The 23,164-nt window shown below is 39.6% G+C and overlaps 1 protein-coding gene across 1 annotated transcript in view; it reads left to right on the top strand.

Moving 5' to 3' along the window:
- The window catches only part of LOC109913613 (guanine nucleotide-binding protein G(i) subunit alpha-1), a 1,176,207-nt gene that overhangs the window by 1,078,441 nt on the left and 74,602 nt on the right, over nucleotides 1-23,164 (top strand). The window lies entirely within an intron of this gene.

The following is a 23,164-nucleotide window of genomic DNA, read 5'->3' as shown; positions in this document are numbered from 1 at the left end:
AAATCTTAGCTACAGAAGTCGAAAAATAAAGATATAAATTAGAAAGTTCAGCACTACAGTTTCTTAGTATAAAATTGGAAAAATAAAGAAATAAAGTTAAAATGTCAAACATTACACTTCTGTCTCTAGCCATGGGCCTGCAGACACTCTAAGCTGGGATTTCTTCCCACATTGGGCTAAGACCCGCCTGTGTTCACCACCCACCTTCGCTGCTGACCGCTGTTGCTGATCTCCGTTGGGTGCGCCAGGCTTCACCATCACTCGCAAGGCTTTGGTCCTGACCGTGGCTGGATCCGAATCTGAAATTTTGGTCTGCAGATAACAAAGCATAAGTTATTTGGATGGTGTGACATAATTGCAGGCTGGATCAATTTATTCATGTAGAGATATTTCAGGCCTTACTGTACTCTCTTGATGTACTTTCCCAGGTAATTGAACAATATCCACTGAACGATATTGCTGATAAATGTCAACTAAACATAGTTGTATATGGATAACACTACAAGCTGAGGCAATGGATTTTCTGTCAAAATTGTTGACAGGAAATGGGAGCTAGGATATTGGCTACATGTGAAACACATAAGTCACCAACAGCTAGAGGCAAGGCAAAACAAAGTAAAATATATTTTCGGAATAATTCTGATGTTTTTCATTGAAGTCCATTTTTATGGGAAACTTATGTAATACATTCTAAATGCAAAATTCTGATTTGCACCTCCATGATCTAATCCTCGGCATGCACATTAACAGAGTCCTTAGATAGGACTTATTTTATAACATTGTAATCCTACTGCTATTGATTCTTTGTTATTTATCAGTGGCTGAAAATAACACAGCATTCTTTATAACAGGGAAGTTATCAATTGATCCTTTTACTCAGCCAAATTAGCTGTTTTCCAAAAAAAATTTGTGTGTTATATTTCTCAAATATGAAGTACTTCTACACATCATTTTACCTTTTACATGCACCAAAATCAACACAGAACAGGTTAACAGTTATTTGTCTTTTAAGTGCCATGTTTAGATTTAGAATCTTATTTTTCAGAACTGGCTTAGCATGCAATCACTGCTTTGAAGTCTGTTTGACTTTTCGGAAACCCAAAGGTAAAAAATTTCTTTCATAAATCAGGCACAAGAAGCTAAACTATAACAGTGTCAATGACTTTCTGCGAGACATTGTGCTTTGTAATGGGGATTGCTCTGAATAATTCCTCTCAATTGACTTAGTGAAAGAGAATAAACATAACAATAATGATGATAGATGACATCAATGAACTATTGGCTACATTGCCAATATTGTAATATCAACATGACCATGTATACTCTTGAGAAGTGACTGGGGAACACTACCACTAGAAGCTCAGGTTTAGCAGGATGGCAGTTACAGAAATGTGCCATCTGCCTTCAAATGGAGATAACAAGGTGTAGAGCAGGAAAGCTGACGTTTTGGGTCTGGACCCTTGTTCAGAAAATGGCTTCAAATGGAGATGTGTGACTAATCACAAAAACAAACAAGGAGACCCAGACAACAGAAGTGCAGGAGTGTCAAATTCTACAATTGTCCAATTGGTTTGACGTTCTCAGCCTGTTTGCATGAAAATAGGAGCTGCAGGTTGAATGAGCAAATCAACCAGGCACCATGATACAGGAAGCCATTCAAGTGGGGAGAGCAACAAGAAATGTATTTGTAGTAGGGAACAATATAGTGAGGGGATTGACACCATTCTCTGCAGCAAAGAGGGAGAGCCCAGAAGGCTGCATTGCCCGGGTTCAGGACATTTGCTCATGGGTAGATAGGAACTTTCAATGGAGGTGGGAGGTATTCAGCATGGTCCAGTCAGTATGAATGATATACCTGGAATCAGGAAAGAGGCTCTGTATAGAGAGTATGAGGTGCTTGGCACTAAATTAAAAGCAAAACTTCAAACTTTATAACAGAAGTTGCTGGAAAAGCTCTGCAAATCTGGCAGCAGCTGTGCATAAAAATCAGAGTTAATGTTTCAGGTCCGGTGACCCTTCTTCAGAACAGGAAGGGTCACCTGACCCGAAATGTTAACTCTTATTTTTCTTCACAGGTGCTGCTAAACCTGCTGAGCTTTTCCATCAACTTCTGTTTTTGTTCCTGCTTTACAGCATCTGCAGTTCTCTCAGCTTTTGTTCAAACTTTGTAACCTCTGGATCATTACCTGAGTCCTGTGCAAGTTGGCATAGGGTATATAAAATTAGAGAATTGGATACATAATTTAAAGGTTGGTGTTGGAGAAGTAGGTTTCAGTTTGTGGACAACAAGCCAACACTGGGAAAAGTAGGGTACAAGAAGAATAGGAAGCTATGTAAGGGTGGAGGGGAAGCACTGGTAATCAAAGATGTCCTTGGTGCATTTGTTAGAGATGTCCATGGCTCAGGTGACCAAGATGTGCAATTAGTTTGGGTGGAAATAAGGAACAACACAGGAAAGAAGTCACTGGTGGGAGTGATCCACAGCCCCCCTCCCCAGCAGTAACCACAATGTAGGATAAAATACACAAGAGGGCATATTCGGTGCTTTTGATAAAGGGATGTCAATAATCATGGGTGATTTTATTCTGCATATAAACTGGAAAAGTCAGATTGACAGCAATTGCCTGAATGAGGAGTTCATGGAATGCTTTTGGGATAGTCTCTTAGAGCAGCACATTCAACGACAGAGTACTTTTTGAAAAAGGATCTGTTCTGAAGAAGGGTCACCAAACCATTCAACTCTGCCTTCTCTCCACAGATGCTGCCCGACCTGCTGAGATTTTCCAGCAATTTCTGCTATTTTTCTCTCTGATTTCCAGCATCTGCAGTTCTTTTGGTTTTTTTGTAAAGAGTAAGTTTGTCAGATTTGGGATTTTATAATATGACAGGATTACTTAATGACCTCACAATAAAGGCACTCCTAGCTAGCAGCAGCCACAATGTGATGGAATTTTACATCCAGTTTGAAAGGGAGAGGATTAGGTCTAAGATTAGTATTCTATACTTAAATAAGGGCAATTATGTGGGTATGAAAGCTCAGGTAGTTGAAATGAACTGACATACCAGACAGTGGGAAGAAAAATGCAGAAACCGTGGCAGATAATTAAGAGAACAAATCAGAATACTCAGAATAAATATATTCCTACTATAAAGAAAAATTTTGAAGGGAAGGTTCACCATCTTTGGTGAAGTAAAGAAGTTTGGGAAAACATCAAACTCAAGGAAAAGGCATATAACAGCAAAAATGAGTGGCAGATCAGATTAAGAACAACTAAAAGGGTAATCAGGAAGAAGAATTTTGAGTAAGAGAGGAAGTGAGCTAGGAATGTGAAAACAGATAGTAAGAGCTTCCACAGGTATTTAAAAAGGAAAAGAGTAAGCAAAGTGAGTGTTGGTCCTCTAGAGGGTGACAGCAGGGAGTTAATAGTAGATAATAAGGAAATGGAAAGCTGAAATGAACAAATAGTTTTGTTCTGTCTTCATTGTAGAAGATACAAATAACATTGTAATAATAGCTAAACGTCAGGTGGTTGAAGGGAGAGAGAAACTTAGTGACATTACAATCACCAGAGAAGCGATTCTAAGCTAAGTCTCTAGGCCCTGTTGATTTCATCTTAGGGTCTTAAAACAGGGACTGATGAGCTAATAGTTGCATTGTGTTAATTTTCCAAAATTTGCTTGATTCAGGAAAGGTTCCATCAGACTGGAAAGTAGTAAATATAATCCCTTTATTCCAAGGTAGGATGGAACCAGAAAACATAAAACTCTAGGCCAGTTAACCTGATGTCTGACATGGACAATGTGTTAGAATTGATCATTAAAAATTATACCTACACACTTAAAAAAACTGAGGGTAATTAGGAAGTGTCAGCATTATTTTGTCAAAGGGAAATCATGTTTAACCAATTTGTTGGAATTATTTGAAGAAGAACACTGTAGATACAAGGGAGCTTCTGGACATTACTATACTTGGAGGGCCAGATTCATTTCACAAGGCGCCACTTAAAGGGTGTTGTAGGAAACAAAAGCTCGTGGTATAACTTGACCCCCATTGTGGGCCTGGTGATGCCTGTGGTAATTTTAAGTTAGTGGTTTTGGTACAATTTAAAGTCACGTCAGCTCATGAAAGTCTCAGCTATTAAATTGGATGATGGAACTGAAAAATCAATAAGCCATATTTAATAACATTGTGAAACACTTGATACTCTTGGAAGTGTAATGAAGCCAATTGGTTTTGTTTCCCTCTTCAAAAACATGGAGATTTCACCAATCCAAATTGCTGCCATGTATTATGTCTTTTTTTAACAATTTTTTTTAACGTGGAGGTGTCACAAGCCTGGCCAGCATTTATTGCCCATTCCTAATTGCCCAGAGGGCAGTTAAGAGTCAACTACATTTCTGTGGGGCTAGAGTCACATACGGGCCGGACCAAGTGATTCCTTTCCTAAAGGACAGTCGTGAATGAGATGGGATTTTCCTAACAATGGCTTCATGGTCGTCATCAGACTCTTAATTCCAGATTTTTAATTGGATTCAAATCTGTGTCCCCAGGATATTACCTGGGTCTCTGGATTAATAGTCTAGTGATAATACCACTGGGCCATCACCCTCCCTGTATCAGAACTACTCTTAAAACTAAAGTCAAAGAAATACAGAAATTTAGGCAAGTGATTAATAGCACAAAATGCTGCTCTTTCTGTATTTCTACAGTTCAGAGTGATGAAAATGAGTCTCTGGCTCCTTTGCGATTACAAGTCAAAGTGGTTCTGATCTTCCCAGGAAACAAGCAGGCAGTGTTTTGTTTTCAAAATAAAACAAATAACTGGTGCATAATTGGGAGGCTGATTTTTCTATCATCTGATTTTCAGAAATACTGCTTAAATCTTTGCGCGTCGTTTTAATAAGTTTCTAATAATGACTGTGCCAACCATTGATTTTAGGACATACACTTTTCATCAGCAGTTTTTAAAATGCAATCATGTCAAAACCGGGAGCAGTGAGGATAGTGCAAGTTTGCAATATGGGTGGCTTTCCTGCTGTCCATCCTATGAGGAAAGTAACAGAAAAATATAATGCAATGAGCTTTTTCCACTCTCTCGAGCTTCAAACTGTTTCCCACTTTCCCATTTGATTAACCTAGTGGAAAGGTGACTGCTGTTTCCTAGTCAGGCTAATCTGTTAAAATTACTATCAAATCTTGATTGCACCCAGTACGCATATATTAGAAAAAAAAGTAGCTCACTATTTTTAAGTAAGTGTCCTTGTCACCTTCTCAGTTGATCATATTAAAATTTAACTTTCAATCAGCTGCCAGTTAGATGGTTAATTAACCTGAGCAATCTTAGTTACATCCACTCTGTAGAAATTGGGTTAAAACTGGTGCCTTTCAATCTATTGTCGATTTTAACATCAGTTTTCAGAAAACAGTTTCAGCAGCAATTGCCAGCAAATCTCTTATAACCGATAGCAAGATATCTGCCTGTGGAGAAGTAAAACTTCAAATCCTATTACACTAACAATGATAGTGAAGCTTTGTAATGAAATAGGAATGAGTCTCTGTTCTCTAAGAAAGAAAAGACCTGCGTGGAAATGCTGTGCAGCCTTCCGACAGTGCTGAATATTGGAGGATGTTGAAATGCTGTCATAACTCATCTCGTTCTTATGAACTCTCTGTGACCGGCTGCACACTTGAAACAATACTGTGGAAAGATTAGCCTTTACAAGTGTTTGTACGCAACTCATTTCTCTGCTATTTTAAAGTCAAATTGATTATTTAATTAAACAATGAACAAAGGATTTATGTAAGAGTGATTTAAATGTCCGTACAGTGATCAATGTGTAAGGATTTCAAGGGGTCAGTGTGACTTCACTCCAATAAATGTTCAACATCTTACTGAAGCACCTCAAAATTGTATCAATTTTAGTGCTTAGTCCTTACCCAAGTTACGTTCTTAAATCAAGTTATGTAGCTTCAAAATGCACTTTAGCATCAGCACCTCCCTCACCAACACCATCCCCTCAACTGTCTCTTGCTATTTTGATCACAACATTCAGTGTTGTATTGACACTTTGAAAAATAATCTGTTGGCTGCTGACATTTTGCTGGCACAGATAATGATTATTGGAAGTTTTTCTTACATTAGGTGATATGCATCAACGCTGTAGGCTCGGAGTCCACATTAGAAACAAGATGGATTTCACAAGCTTCAAAATCTCCCCTCCCCCTACCGCATCCCAAAACCAGCCCAGCTCGTCCCCGCCTCCCTAACCTATTCTTCCTCCCACCTATCCCCTCCTCCCACCTCAAGCCGCACCCCCATCTCCTACCTACTAACCTCATCCCGCCCCCTTGACCTGTCCATTCTCCCTGGACTGACCTATCCCCTCCCTAACTCCCCACCTACACTCACCTTTACTGGCTCCATCCCCGCCTCTTCGACCTGTTTGTTTCCTCTCCACCTATCCTCTCCTCTATCCATCTTCTATCTGCCTCCCCCTCTCTCCCTATTTATTTCAGAACCCCCTTCCCCTCCCCCATTTCTGATGAAGGGTCTAGGCCCGAAACGTCAGCCTTTCTGCTCCTACGATGCTGCTTGGCCTGCTGTGTTCATCCAGCTCTGCACCTTGTTGTCTCGGATTCTCCAGCATCTGCAGTTCCTGCTATCTCTGGGTCTTAGAATTAGATGGCTATAACCAACATTTTCTACCTAATGCCATTCACCCGTCACCTGTTTACTTACAGTTACAGATGGTGGTTATAGCAGCCAATTCTGAGTTGCAGGTGGCAACATCAAAACAATATGTTAAAAAAATTATATCTAAAAAATCCTTTAAAATATTTTCAGGCTACCTAGTTTCACCATTCCACAATTTTCCATCATTCATTTAACTGCTGTTGTATGATTGAAAATTGGCTTCTAAGCATTTACTGATGATGTTAATTTGCAACTCAATTAATGGACTGAGGTCAAGAGAGCCACCAAAAAAATTGACTGTGTAGGATGTTAAATTGACTGATTTAATTCTACGAAAACACAGCATTACAGCTTAAAATAGTTGTTGGTATTTGTATTCAATTACCATTTCTTATAGTGATGTTGTATATAGGCACAGCAGAAAAATAATTTAAGTTACAGTCAGGCCCTTTTGATTAATTACTGAACACATGTGATTTTCTGATTTAATTCACTAGCGGACTATGGAGAAGATAAGTCTTGGTCATTCACCTTTATTTTAGCCCCCATTCTTTTTCAACTTTAGTGCAAAGATCTAACCAGGAGCTGGCCTCAAGCTGGAAAGGTGTGGCAGTGAGCATCTGAAATAATTGGTACAGGATATTCCACTGGCCAAGGAAATAATACGTCTTCACAGAAAGGGCTGTAGCATCTATCACTATCATGAGGTCTGGTGGTGATGGCATAGCAATGTTGCTGCTGAACTAGTGATCCAGGAAATGTCCTGGGACCAGGGTTCAAAACTCACCACAGCACATATAAATCTGGAAGTAACAGTCTAATGATGACCTGAAACCATTTTCAATTGTCATAAAAAGCCATCTGGTTCACAAATGCCCTTTAGGGAAGGAAGCTGGCTGCTTTTCTTATCTCGCCTGCCCTGCATGTAACTCGAAACTCATAGCAATGCAATTGATCCTTAACTGCTGTCTGAGATGACCCAGCAAGCCATTCAGTTATGTTAGAAAAGCAATGAAACTGGACAAATCATACAGCATTGACTAAGCCACTGAAAAAATGGTGGCACACTCCGCCCTGTTGACCTACAAAGCTCTCCTTACCAACATCTGAGGACTAGTGGCAAAATTGGGAAATCTGTCTCACAGTCTAGTCAAACAACAGCCTGACATAATCATACTTATTGTCTCATACCCACCACACAATATCTCAGACAATTTCATCACTTTCCCTGAACGTGTCCTGTCCTACTGGCACAATAGACCCAGCAAAGTTGGTGGCACAGTGGTATGCAGTCAGGAGGGAGTGAGTTGCCCTCAGAGTGCTCAATGTTTACTCAAGACCTCATGAAGTCTCAAGGCATCAGGCCAAACATGATTACTATGGATACCCATCTTCCCTCACATCATGTGATGAAGCAGGACTACTCCATGTTGAACACCATTTGGAAAAACCCAGGGGTGGCAATGAGTGCAGAATGAACTCTGAATAGGGATCTTTAATGTCCACCACCAAAGATGGTTTAGTAGCACCATTACTGACTGAGCTGGTCAAGTCCTAAAGAACAAGAGACAGATGGTGTCATGGTAATGTCATTGGACTAGTAATCCAGGGTACCAAGCAAATATTTGGGGTGGCACGGTGGCTCAGTGGTTAGTTCTGCTGCCTCACAGCGCCAGGAACCTGGGTTTGATTCCACCCTCAGGCAACTGTCTGTGTGGAGCTTGCACATTCTCCCCGTGTCTGTGTGGGTTTCCTCTGGGTGCTCCAGTTTCCTCCCAAGTCCAAAGATGTGCAGGCTAGGTGGATTGGCCATGCTAAATTGCCCATAGTGTTCAGGGATGTGTAGATTAGATGGGTTATAGAGGGATGGGACTGGTTGGGATGCTCTGAGGGTCAGTGTGGACTTGTTGGGCCAAAGGGCCTGTTTCCATACTGTAGGGATTCTATGATTCTATGATCTATGAACATAACTGCTAGACAGGGTATATGGCAGGTGGTAAGGGAATCAACAAGTGTTAAATTTTGTAGACATTCTGAAAATATGCCTGTTTGCTATTTGATCCGACACATACCTGACCACTTGCCTTTCTTAAGTGAGTTAAACTGATTTCTTGATAGGGATTTGTCTTCTCACCTGAAAGTTGAATTCTCTCACACTTTGCTAATAACTAAAACATTGAGGACTGTCGAATGCACTTTAACATTATTTAAGGCTGTTGATGTATGTTTCATTTGTAGTTTAGCCTGTTTGATGATTGTTAAGCATGATTGAGCTGGTAAGATCTATGATTTCTAATGTTGTTCAGCATTTCATATTAATGAGAATGGTTGAATAATCAGTTGCTCATCTGGGATTGATGAACTTGAGTTAATTTACTTAAATCAGTAAAACACATTATAAGTTAAAAAGCAGATATCGCAGCAAAGCAACTAATTTCTTTGTGTGCAACTTGTGAACGCATATCAGACTAACTGGTAGGCAGAATTGCAAGCATACAGTGCATGTGGTCCTTAAGAGTGATATTATTGAATCCCAACAGTGCAGATGGTGGCCATTCAGCTCATCAAGTCTGCACCAACTCTCCAAAGAGCATCCCACACTCCCAACCTATCCCCACATTTGCCATAGTTAACCCATCTAGCCTGCACAACCCTGGACACAATTTAGCATGGTCGATCTTCCCAATCTGCACATCTTTGAACTATGGGAAGAAACCAGAGCAAATCTACACAAACACTGACAGTCAGCCAAGGCTGGAATCACACCTGGGTTCCTGGCGCTGTGAGGCAACAGCGCTAACCACTGAGCCACCATGTAAGGCAAACTGCATTTAAAAGGAACTAAACCTAGAGCATGATCGGGGTTGGAACATTTGCTCTTCAGTTATCTGATTAATTTAGTGGAATTTGATGATTCATTGTGGGTTCTGACATCCAAATTTACAGGAAATTTAAAAAGCAGGGTTAAGGTAATGAAAAATGAGTTTGGGAGTTTAACTGTTAAGAGAAGAAATCAACAGGCATGAGATTGGTCACCGACATTGATGTTAATGTATGAATTGGTCAGCAAACTCAGGTGATTAAGAGAGAGGCCATAAATTATAAATCTGCAAAACTTCTTGTGTAATTTAAATTCTTTCACCATTTGCTTAACACAAATGGCATCTTGCCCTTCAATGCCATTTTTCAAAGAACTAGCTGGATTTGCACATTAATTGCTATTTAAACTTTGCTGCAGAAAATAAAATCTGGTAATTAGCAATCACATGATTATTGTTAATACAATACACATCAATCTCTCGAGTTTAGAAATGGAACAACTTAAGATATTCAGTCTCATTTCTGCAAATGGGGAATTTTTCTTGTAAACTTTTAAATCAGTTATCTTTCAGGGATGGGATTAGGAGTGGGTTGTAGTTCAGACATGCATGTTTCAGAAAGAAAGTGGGCATTTAATTAAGCAGCTGAATCCCAAGAAATGGGAGTTTTGAGTACCTGAAGTGTGGAAACCAGAGTATGGATATCAGACCAGTTTGCTTCTCAATGCATTTCTTTTGGAAAGCCAGGATACCCCTTTGAAAGCCGAGGAACATCTGCAGATTATGGTCCCCAGACACCTTGGGGGTGTGTGGGGTAGAGTCAGGCTTTGTGTGTGCACATGTGTACACACACTGTCTGATACCATTACAGTAAGAATCAGGGATCCCAGCAGGAAGATGTACTGTTTAAGATGCCCTTTGTCAGAGGTGTTAACAGTGGAGAAATTGTGCATGAACACCTGGGAACTGTCCAACTTGTCAAGACCTGGCAATAATGTTAATCTGTCAAGGCTATTAAGTAGCCTCAAAATGTGAATTTATGGAAGTACTTTTGGAAACAGAATGTGGTCTGCAATCTAAAAATATCAGAAATAGAATTATGTATTTTCATCTATATACATGGGTACTTGAGATTTTGTTTCATTCATCTACCACCCATCTGTACTTACCTTGGAGAATGTTGTAGTGAGCTGCCTTCATGAACAGCTGCAGTAGGGTCTGTCAGTGGCTGTTAGGGAGGGAGTTCCAGGATTTGACTCAGTTAAGGAATGGTGATATAGTTCCAAGTTAGGATTGTATGTGATTTGGATGGGAACATGCAGGTGGTAGCATTCTTATGTATCTGGCCTTCTCTTTCTGAAATGTTGTGAATTTGTAAGGTGCTGATTAAGGAGACTGAGTTGTTGCAGTTCATCTTGTCGATAATATACACTGCTGCCTCTATGCAAAGTTATTGGAAGGAATGAATGTTGAAGGTATTAGATGGGTGACAATTAAGTGGGCTGTTTTGTCCTGGATGATGTTGAGCTTTCTGAATGTAGAGCTGCACTCATCCAGGATACTTAAAAAATTGGGATATTAGTTAAAGGGAGAAATAATCGTGGGTGGAAGCACTAATCAGCATAAGGACCATGGGGAATAGGCAGAGGGCATCAAGCTGCAGGGATGTTCATGGGGAATATGTGGGGTGAGAGTGGAGTGAGTGATAGAAAAATGCGTTATATTTTTCCCTGTTGGAGATGTAAGGTACCTTTTTGATCTTATCCTGGACACCTTTGGTGGATGTAAGGCATCCCTTGGGATTGTGAAAAGGCATGTTTTTGCATTAAAAGTGCATAGCTCATTGGAAATTTTAAAAAAAAGATTGTCAAAAAACTGTTTAAAGTGTGGAATTAAAAGAGAAGTACAATGCATTCGAGAGTGCCTGGTTATATAAAACCAATATAGGATCGATATTGCATAACTGATTGGCCAGACTATAATTTTCACAGTGTGATGCCTTTGGATGGATAGCTTCACCTGCTTCACTCTGTGGATGCAATCTTAGTACAATTTTATCTTGAGATCTGTAGCTGTATTGGTTGGATGTCTAGTTTGCAATGCAGTATGATACCAAAACCATGGGTTCAATTCCTTCACTTGCTGTGGTTACCACGAAGGATACTCCTGCTCAACCTTTCCCCTTGGCTGAGATGTTGTGGTCCTAATGAGAGAGCAGTCCTATTGGTAAGACAATGGTGACTTCACTTTTTTTTAACCTAACCTTATACTGTTTATATAAATCATTGAACGTCTCCGTGAAATGTTTGATGTATGTTTTCATAAGGGATTTATTGAAGTAGTTCCACTGTATTGGATATTTGTTTTGCAATGCGAATGCATCATTTTCAATAATGATATTCAATAGGTGGTACCTTTATTTTCTATCCCCTGATTATTGTTTGGATAATAGGTGAGTTGTCATGGAGAGTGAAGGGTAAATGCAGCTGGATTAGTGATATAAGTTGGCATTGAGTTGGTATAGGGGCTGTAAAGAGCTCTGAGGATGATTGTACATTATAGCGTATAACGAGCTGTGGGAGATGGGTATAGGATGGCATAATGGGAATCAGGGACCATCAAGGACAGGTAGATAGGATCAAGTTGGTGCAGGGGCATGAGGGTTGAGTAGATGGGCATTGTGGCACCAGGTGTATAGGAAGTCGTGGGCAGAGGCACAGGTTGTCATGAAGGTATGAAGGACTATGGGGGTAATTTCAGGGACATAAGATGATGTGGATGGAACATAAAGATAGAGAAAAGTAGGGAGTTGAGAGCAATAGAAATGTTATCTGTTTTAATCCTTATTTTTAAACTTTGAACACAGTCAGAATTGCTAGGTAGTCTTTTTGGCAAACAAGCATTGGGAACTGAGAAGTTACTTTGGCTCTTCATGGTTCATCTGATCCAACTCTCAAACTAACCTGCTCTCAGGACCAAAAATCCAAATTGTGCTGGCTAGTTTTAAAGACTGAGTTTCTCCTGGAGAAGTAACATACCCTTTTGATTTGATCCCAGGACACCTTTGGTGGATGTAAGGCACCCTTTAGGATTGTGATAAGGCATGCTTTTGCATTAAAAGTGCATAAGCTCATTGGGAATTTAAAAAAATTTCAAAAATAACCTTTCTGACCTTGAAATAAAAATCAAAGCCACTATTTGTGTGAAGGGCAGAACACATAACTCAGGCAGCAAGGCAGTTGAATACTCCAAGTGTCTCTTGTAACCCCCTAAATTCATGGACAGATTTGCACATTAATGATGGAATGTGTCATTAGCTTGCCACAATTTTCCACCAAGATTCCAAGCATTGAAAACCATGTAACACTGTAGATGGCAGTGGTAAATGATATGAAAAATCAAAATGAATGAATTAATGTCAGAAAGTGATTCTTTTGCAAAGCCAAAAAATGACTGCAATTCTTTTGAAAGTGCTGAGAGGTATGGTATTGAAAATGACACATCTCTTTTGTAAGGATTAACAGATTGAGGATTTAAAAACGGATTACATTTAAAGCAGATCTAGCTGGTGGTAAATTGAAGAAATTTCCCCAACAGGAACAAATGAAAGAAAGGCAGCAAATCTCTGAGAGTGATGTAAATATCCTTCTTACTGAATTTTGGCATAGAACAGGGCAAAAGAACTGTCAAAACAACAGCAAGGACCTTTGAATGGAACTGGTATAAACTGTGTGTCAGTTTACTAACCCAAGACCTATCTTCAGGACACTTGGCCCACTGATTGTATCTTTATCTTTTCCATTGTTCCTTCTCTGAATTCAACAATTTGCACTCTGAATAGTCACGAAACCTGATCTGCCTTCATCTCATTCAACATTCACATGTGAAGTCACAGTGGGAATTGTTAGATCGATACAGTAGTGGGAACCATAGCCGATTTATTCTTCATTTTCTCATTGCCCTTGGGTTATAGCTGGCGATTATAGGTCCTCACTAGCTTCAATAGCTGCCAAATTGAAAATAAAATGATTACTTGGAACAAATGCAATATCTTAAAATTAAGTCAAGATAGTTCCTCCGACAATTCTTTTGTCATACATAACACAATAGGGCATCACAAGCTAACTATAACAGTTATTAAAAAATGCTAATTTTTTATTGACATGTGAACATTTTGCTAGCTTTACAGCAATGCCCAACTCTTTAAAACTGCAAAGGAATAAAATTGTTGTCTTTTCAAATTAAATCATTCCTAAAATATGGCAGTGAATTGTACATCAGCTCTAATTCTTTCCCTCTTAAACAATCAGAAGAAGAAACCCGATTTAGTACAAATGGAACAGACAGCTTTTTCTGGGGACCTGGCTGTGACCTTTTTTATATATTTTAACATGTCATTTCTAAGTTAGGGAATGCCCATTTAATGAAGTAATTTTTCTCACTTTTCTAACTCTGTGCATCTAAGATTTGGTATTTTTCATGCTGCACATAGTGTATATAGCTCCATCTACACTACCTGAATTTCTTAGCCAAACAGCTGAAGAACATATTGGAATAAAAGCAAATACTGCATATGTTGGAAATCCGAAATAAAAACAGGAACTGCTGGAGAAATAGGCCAAAGTCCTGTATTAGCCAATGAGGATAACAAATTCCTGCTATTTGTATGGTTTGCAGGTATTTGAGGAGGCTCTTCAAATCCAGCATTCTTTTTGGTGCAAAGGCACATTTTGAAAACTTTTACTTATTCAAAAATATCAAATTTACTCAAACTGTCTAGTTTAAGTCAATGAAGCCCCACTTTTAAAGCCCTCTACAGTTATTTAAAATCAGATGAAGGACTAGACAAGCCTCTCTGCTCCAATGATGCTGCTTGGCCTGCTGTGTTCATCCAGCCCTGCACCTTATTAAAAATGCTTATTTTTGTGATCAAACATTTTTTGCTGTTTTATTAAAACTGCATCAGATTTCCACTCTTAAAAGCATCAATTAATATTTTAAAATAAAGGATAATTGTCTATTATGCTGACTGACTGCACTGGTTCAAAAAACATTTTATATTTGCACAATCGCAAATGGATTTGGGCAGAAACTTGAACAATGTAATTTTAAAGAAGTGAAATTTCAAGTGAACTTATTCACACAGTGAATAGTGGCAACAAAGATCAAAGGTTTCAAAAAGAAATTGTTTGGGCACTTGCAGATAAAGCTAGTAGATGAGATTTGCTCGATTGGGAGCTGGCTCGTATGACCTCTTACTATGCTGTAATGATTCATTAACTCTGACTCTATGGTTGAAATTTTCATTTGGGTAATATCACAGTGTATCTTTTTATGTTTCTGTATTTTTGAATCTGGACTGAAATAAGAACAGGACTGTTCAAAATCCAAGGATTGTGGAAAATATTATTGCATTTTTTTTAAAAGCAAGTTACCTGACACTCACTGTAAGTATTGTTTGCACTGCTATTGTTTGCACTGCTATTTGTTCAGGCTGTGGGAGAGTTATTACAGAATAGCTGGAGCTAAGGGTTGTGTACAAAAATGATATTTGGCTGGCAATGAGTACTTGTGACTGCTCCACTGATTAGTCGGTGGAGTGGTGACCAGACCAGTTATTGATGTTTATTTCTCTGTAGTAAAAGAAAACCACAAGCTTGAAGAAAGCCAGTTTATTTTCCTGCATCTTAAGCTATGGTTTTTAACCAACGTCAGAGAATTTATAAGTGTCAACCATTCATTTTGTTCCTCCTGCAAGCACTTTAAATTACTTGGAGAAAGAAGGTCGAGCAGCAGCAGGTCCTGACAAACCAAATGTTCTTCTCAGCAAAGTCTGTGGGCATGGACTATTGAACTGCCTTCCCAGTCTTTGCCTCAGCCCATGACACCTATTCATTTTTGTGTGTTGTCCACAGGTGTGTGTAGTGGGAGTTTTATAAGGGAGCTGGAGTTTTAACTAGTAGAATTATATGTCAACATTTCATAATTATTTATAATCAATAGTAATTCTTATTAAGTAGAGATACCTGGCCTGTGCTTTCTATCAACCTGGGTCTAAAAGACAGATTGATAGGGAGTTGTTGTGTACTTTTATAAAATCTTTAACTTCTGTGATGTCACTGGAAAAAGTGGATCTTGCCCAGTGAGGCATAACAGTGTAGATGTGTGTTGTGATGCGTGAATGGCCACATTTTGATTTTTCAGGGAAAATCTGAGGCAATTAAGGAAACTAAGGAAATTTTCTCCTTATTCCTAACCCTATGCCATTTTTCTCTCATTTACTTATTGGTTGGAAATGTGACAAACACATTCACCCCTATTGAGGTCAAATTCCGTGTGCTCGCTGGGAGACAAAAATTGGATCTCCACCCATATACCATTTTCCTCTGGTGATGCAAGGGTTTAGAGGTCCACTAAAAGTACTTCAGATTTTTAAAGTTTGTGCAAAAATATGGAAATCCTTCTGAGGAATCAGGAACAGCCTTAAAAAGTATATGTATAATATTTTGACACCTTCAAGTATCATGATTAGATGTTGTCTTATAATATAGATGTGTTAGTTAATGCAAGAGTTCATCACAGATCAGTCCTGAACAGTAATTTGACCCTCATATTAACCAGCCTTGTGTAATTTTTCACATTCATTATTGTGCTTTTCCAATGATAAAAGGACCATAGCATCCATAAAAATGTAAAAGATGAAGCATCCTCTGCTATCATGTTTTATGCTCTGAGTTAATTGGAATGACAGATCTGTTTTTATTTTAAAAGTCCTACTTATGAAGGTTGAAAAAAAAATGTGAACCTGCACCCCCTCCATAGATTGATAGTCATTTTTTTCTGAAGTAGAAATGGATATCTGTTTTGTCAGTGGAGCTGGAAGTTTTCCTTATGGCAGCTGTTCCATTATGAATGCTTAGCTAGGTTACAAAGACTTCAGCTCAGCAGATGGTCTTATTGATCAAAGCAGTACTGAAACTTTTATGAGCCTATTAGTAACAAATTATGTCTTTGATGTTTTGACTTGTTTACAAACTTAATAGGTCCTTAAAGGATTACAACCTTCCTGTCTCTTGGGGATTTTTAGTCCAGTATCAATGATACTAAGTTTGAATTCAATGCATTCTTAGATTGTCAAAGATTTCATGTTTGGCCAATGATTTTGGAATAACTCCCAATGCTATTATGTGGCTTTTGAGAGGTGTACCTAATTCATTTTGGGTAAGTGGATATGGGGGCTAAATTGTAGGGCCTAGAGGTAGTATGGGGAATGTAAGTTTGCATTATGCTGGAATGGGGGAATTTAAAGTGACATGTGGTGGCAGAAAGAATCTGAGGAGGTATGGGTGGCATCAGGAAATGTGTGATAGGTTACTTTGGCATGGTGGTTGGTGGCAATGAAGGTTGAGGGGCCTTTCGGTGAAGCTGAAAGCTGGGTTGTTGCATTGGAGAGCTGAGGCAGGCCTTTTTACAGCTATCACAGCTCTCAAAATGCATTGAAATCCCATGTTGATGCAACGGTCAAGAAGGTACAACAATGCCTCATCTTTCTCAGGAGGCTATGGAAATTCAGTATGTCCATAAGGACTCTCACCAACCTTTACAGATGCACCATAGAAAGCATTCTATCTGGATACATCACAGCTTGATATTGCCCAGGACTGTAAGAAACTACAGAGCATTGTGAACACAGTCCAGCCTATCACTCAAGCCAACCTTCTATCCATTGACTCCATCTACACTTCTCGTTACTGCGGAAAGGCAGCCAACATCATCAAAGACCCTCCCACTCCAGTTATAATCTCATCAAACTTCTTCCATCAGGCAGGAGAGACAAAAGGTTAAACACACATACCAACAGGTTCAAGAACAGCTTCTTCCCTGCTGTTAATAGACTGCTGAATGGACCTCTCAAATTTCAAATCTAATGTTGATCGTGTTTTTTGTGCATATTCTTTGTGGCCATAACTTTGGTATTCCTCGCTCTGTTAAATCACTCTGTGATCTTTGTATGTTATGATCTGCCTGTACCGCATGCAAAACAAAAGTTTTCACTGTACATAAGTACATGTGACAATTATAAATGAAATGAAATCAAATTCAATCAAATCGACCCTTGTGTGAAGACACAAATAAATGCCATAAAGTCACATATGTTTTGAGTGACTATTCTGCAATCAGTAAAAGTGCCCAGGGCAGGTTTTTTTCAGAATCCAGACTGAATCCAGCCCTATGACTTCATGTGCTTATTACAGTAATGCATTTCCTTTCCTATGGAAGGTTGTCATTAGTAGAATTCTATGGTTCCATTTCTGGTCAGATGAGAAAACAATATTATACAATCCCTTTCTGTAATATGATATCATAAAATTTTGTATTGAGAAATCCAACAGGCTTTTGAATTAAACAGGTGAGAACCTTTAATCTGTTCACATGAAATTATTTTCTCCTTTGATAAATACTTTAGCCCACTAAAAAATCTTCCAGATAAAATTCTATATTGAGCAGTGCAGAGCCTGAATGATTTTCAGTCACTTTGTTGTGCTATCAGTTTTATAAATAGAAATATTACCTGAAGCAGAATTATTTACTTTACAGAAAACCATTTCCTCCATGCAAGATTGGTTTCCTAGGAAACCCAAGAAGTTCTTTGTCGAGCACTTCATATTTTTTATGGCAGGTTTAATGTTAACATTCCAACTGTTTACAACGTAAACATAACCTGTATAATTTTGTTGCAGCACCATGTCCTCACATCATTTATATAACCAGAGAAATTTGCTAATTCTTAACATAAAGAACTCAATTTACAGGAAATGTTCCAAGGAAAACAACACATTTTTGCAATAATTTTAAACGTATGTTTGAATACTATTTTTCAGCATTATGTCAGGCATTGTCAATTCTTCATCCTTCAATTCAGCTACAATTTGAAACGATATGAAAGTATAACAGTGGTGCATTAAAATGCAATGTTTCTATATTGGGTGCAATTGGCAACCAAGGTGTTGTTGTTCTCAGTAACATTATGGATTTAGTTGCTACCAAAACTATGCTTTATGACAAATGTAAAATCTTACAAAATCAGTCAGTGCAAAGAAACATACACCTTTTTTTTATTGTTTGCACTAAAAACAATTAAGTGATGCGTTTAAGAGTGATAACCTGCTGCAGCTATGACAAAAAGTAGCCACTTCATCCAGAGTGCCCAGCCTTCTACCTATAAGCAATCTGATTTTAAATAATTGAACATATTTTTTAAAAATCCATATTGGGCATAATTTGTTGAATTGATATACAATGTATATGTCTATAAAGTATTTTTAATACATCAAGTCTTTTCAAACATGCCTAATACATATGCCACTTAAAATGTAATTTGAACAGCCTCTGTGAATAGCCACAAATAGTGCAATCAGTAGAAATTGGCCAACCTGATCATTTTGAACTGAAATGTGTCCATTTTTGAGGTAGTATGGGGAATATAAGTTCGCATGATGCTGGCATGGGGGAATAAAAAGTGACATGTGGTGGCAGAAAGAATCTGAGGAGGTATGGGTGCAATCAGGAAATGTGTGATAGGTTATGGTGGCATGGTGGTTGGTGGCAATGAAGGTTGAGGGGCTTTCAGTGAAGCTGAAAGCTGGGTTGTTGCGTTGGAGAGCTGAGGCAGGCCTTTTTACAGCTATCAAAATGCACTGAGATTCCACGTTGATGCAATGATCAAAAAGGTCTTATGCTATGACTTTTTAAAATTCATAGATTCCCTACAGTGTGGAAACAGGCCATTCAGCCCAACAAGCCCATAGCGCCCTGCCGAAGAGCATCCCACCCAGACCCATTCCCCTACCACTGCATTTCCCATGTCTAACCCACCTAACCTAAACATTCTTGGACACTATGGGTAATTTAGCATGGCCAATCCAACTACATTGCACATCTTTGGACCGTGGGAGGAAACTGGAGCACCTGGAAGAAACCCATGCAGAATCGGGGAGAATGTGCAAACTCCACACAGACAGTCGCCTGAGGGTGGAATTGAACCCGGGGCCCCAGTGCTGTGAAGCAGTAGTGCTAACCACTGAGCCACCATGACTCTCTTTAACCAACTTTAAAAATGATTGCCAAATCTTACTTTCATAGAATTCCTACCGTGCAGGTAGATGCCATTTGGTTCTTCAAGTCTGTACTGACCCTCAGAAGAACATCCCACACCCCCACCGTATCCCTGTAACCCTACATTAACCCCCTAACCTGCACAACCGTGGTTGCTACAGTGCAGTAAACATGGCCAATCCACCTAACCTGCACATCTTTAGAGTGTGGGAGGAAACCAGGGCACCCGATGGAAGCCCGCACAGACACAGGGGGAACACGCAAACTCTACACATGACAGTCATCCAAAGCTGGAATCAAACCCGGCTGCCTGGTGCTGTGAGGCAACAATACTAGCCACTGAGCCACACCAAGGAATTTGGTTGCGGTGGGATCTGAACCTGCACTTCCAAAAATGTTTGCAAGATGGCGGTGGCAGAGTATGAAATGTTCTCCTGGCCCATTTGCCTCTGATCACCAGGCCTGCCGCATCCTTTTCTTATCTTAAAATTAATCTTACCTTCTTTTGACTGCTTCAGGGGAGGAAGTAGGTATCGAGAGGCTGCTGCAGTGGACAATGCGGTGTGAATCCGACTGTTCCTTGTGGTCATTGCGTTCCTTGTGGTCCTGGTGGGTCCTACGATGTGGCGAGCTGCTTTGCAGGCAGCTTCAGTGAAGAGGTGGATCAGGGTCTAGGATTCCAATGGCACGGAATTCCTTGCGGCAGCTTCTTTGGTGTTGTGGTGGGCCTGGCCCAGCCTCGGATTCCTTGCGGTGGCTTCAGTGTTGCATTTCCTCGACCTCAGCAACAATGGAGCAGTGAATTAAGCTAGGATGAACTTTTTCTTAAATTGTTTTCATATATAATTTCTATTTGACAATGGCTTCGGAGTATGGTGACATAAACGCTTCTCGTTGTATTTTTACAGAAAAAATACAAGTCACAATGAACTACTGTTCTATTCAATTCTATGAGATAGGACCCTTAATCCAGTGCCTTAGACCGCTCAATCCTTTATACTTACTTTAACTTGTTCTAAAATTGTGCTGTCTTTTGCAGAGATGCGGACAATTCCAGCCATTGTAATTTTAGAAGTCAAAATCTTGCTGCTGTCTCTGTTGTAATTTATTTTGCCTTTTTCCTCTAAAGAGCCATTACATAGAGAAAATGTACAATTCTATCTGGTGGCATAAACTGTGAAAGCACTGAGAGTTCTTTTAATGTGGGAATAGATTACTTTCTGGTTGATGCATAACCTTGGGCACCAGAAGCATGGCCTGTCTAGATATTAAATTCCAAAGGGATTTGTAGCAGATCTGATTAGCTAAACAACTCATCAATGAACCAGAACCAAATCTTTTGAAAAAAGGCTTTAAGTTTTCCTCCATGATATTTGTCAATTGCTTTGATCTTACGGTCTTGAAAACTGACTGGTTGAGGTATAATTACTATAACAGGAGTGAAAATGAACAGTGTTAAGCTAAGCCCTCATATTATTACTTCAACTTCTTTCATAACACTCAGACTACTGAACTGAATTGCCAATAATTCATTGAATTATTCTGGCCTTTCTCTGTGTGGGAGTCTGGAAGGGTTGTAGCTGTAGCAATAAGAACTATCGTAAAGATGTTTTTTGAGTGTCACAAATTAGATTGTACTGGTGCAGTGTGAAGTTCTCTTAAATCTGTTCCTTTCCAACTCCCAACATTTTGGATGGCGCAGAGATTTTCTCCTCCCTGAGGTGGTGCAAAAAATGGCAAGTGTGATGAGTTAATCAGATTCTTGCCATTGAGATAAATTTTCACAATTAAGTTTATCTTCCTTAGATGGGGAGGTCACTTCCTCTTCCCCATTAATCTCTGTCCAACTGGGATACTTATGCCTCAGAAGTTCACTGTATAAGCCACGCGTGTACCTGTTGACTTTGCTTTTCAACCTCCAGTCTGGGGGAATACATTAGCTTTGGCTGACTCTAGCAAAATCTTTTCAATGTCCCTTACCCCAATTCTGCTGTAACCTCTACAACTAGAATAGGCATGTCCATGAGCACCAAGACAAGAAGTGCCCCAGTCCAATCACAGAGTTCAACGGGAGAAGCAATGTGTTTCCTGCTTTCTGTTTGCCTCCGTTGTTTTTTAAACAGGGTGTTACATTAGCTGTCCTTCCATTCATAGAATTGTTCCAGAGTCTATTGAGTCTTGAAAAATGGCACCAATGCATCCACTATTTCTGGGGCTACTTACTTAAGTACTCTGGAAAGTAGATTATCAAGCTCTGAGCATTTATTGGCCTTCAATCCCATCAATTTCCCCAGCACCATTTCTCTATTAACAATGATTTCCTTCAGTTCCTCCCTCTCACTGCACCCTGTCAATCTCAACGATTTAGGGACATTGTTTGTATCCATTTTGTGAAACCAAAATAAATAAAAATGTATTTAATTGCATTGTTATTTCTTAGTTCCACATTGTAACTTACTCTGTTTCTGATTGTAAGGGACTTACATTAGTCTTTACTAATTTTTAAAATTCATTTGTGGGATGTGGGTGTCACCGGCTGGCCAGTATTTATTGCTCATCCCTAGTTGCCTTTGAGAAGGTGGTGGTGAGTTAGCTTCTTGAACTGCTGCAGTCCACCTGCTGTGGGTTGACCCACAATGCTATAAGGGAGAAAATTCCAGGATTATGACCCAGTGACAGTGAAGGAATGACAATATACTTCCAAGTCAGGATGGTGAGTGATTTGGAGGGAAACTTCCAGGCAGTGGTGTTCCCATATATCTGCTGCCCTTGTCCTTCCAGATGGGAGTGGTCATGGGTTTGGAAGGTGCTGTCTGAGGATCTTCGGTGAATTTCTGCAGTGCATCTTGTAGATAGTACACACTGCTGTTACTGAGTGAGTGGAAGCTTGCGGATGTGGTGCCAATCAAGTGGGCTACTTTGTCTGTGATGGTGTCAAGCTTCTTGAGTGTTGTTGGAGCTGCATCCATCCAGGCAAATGGGGAGTGTTCCATCATACGCCTGATTTGTGCTTTGTAGATGATGGACAGGCTTTGGGGAATTAGGAAGTGAGTTACTCGGCTAGTATTCCTAGCTTCTGACCTGCTCTTGTTGCCAGCACGTTTATGTGGTGAGTCCAGTTGAGTTTCTGATCAATGGTAACCCCCAGGATGTTGATAGTGGGGGATTCAGTGATGGTAATGCCATTGAATGTCACGGAGCAATGATTAGATTGTCTGTTATTGGAGTGGTCATTTCCTGGATTTGTATGATGTGAACATTACTTCCCACTTAGCCCATGCTTGGATATTGTCCAGATGTTGTTGCATTTGAACATGGACTGCTTCAGTATCTGAGGAGTCACGAATGATGCTGAACATTATGCAAACATCCGCACTTCTGGCCTTATGATGGCGTGAAGATCATTGACGAAGCAGCTAAAGATGGTTGGGCTTAGGACACTAACCTGAGGAACTCCTGTAGAGATGACCTGGAGCTGAGATGACTGACCTCCAAAAACCACAATCATCTTCCTATGTGTCAGGTATGACTCCA

Source organism: Rhincodon typus, chromosome 22 (assembly GCF_021869965.1).
Source record: "Rhincodon typus isolate 14 chromosome 22, sRhiTyp1.1, whole genome shotgun sequence".
In the NCBI taxonomy this organism is placed as follows: Eukaryota; Metazoa; Chordata; class Chondrichthyes; order Orectolobiformes; family Rhincodontidae; genus Rhincodon; species Rhincodon typus.
This window is presented reverse-complemented; position numbering and strand designations above follow the sequence as displayed.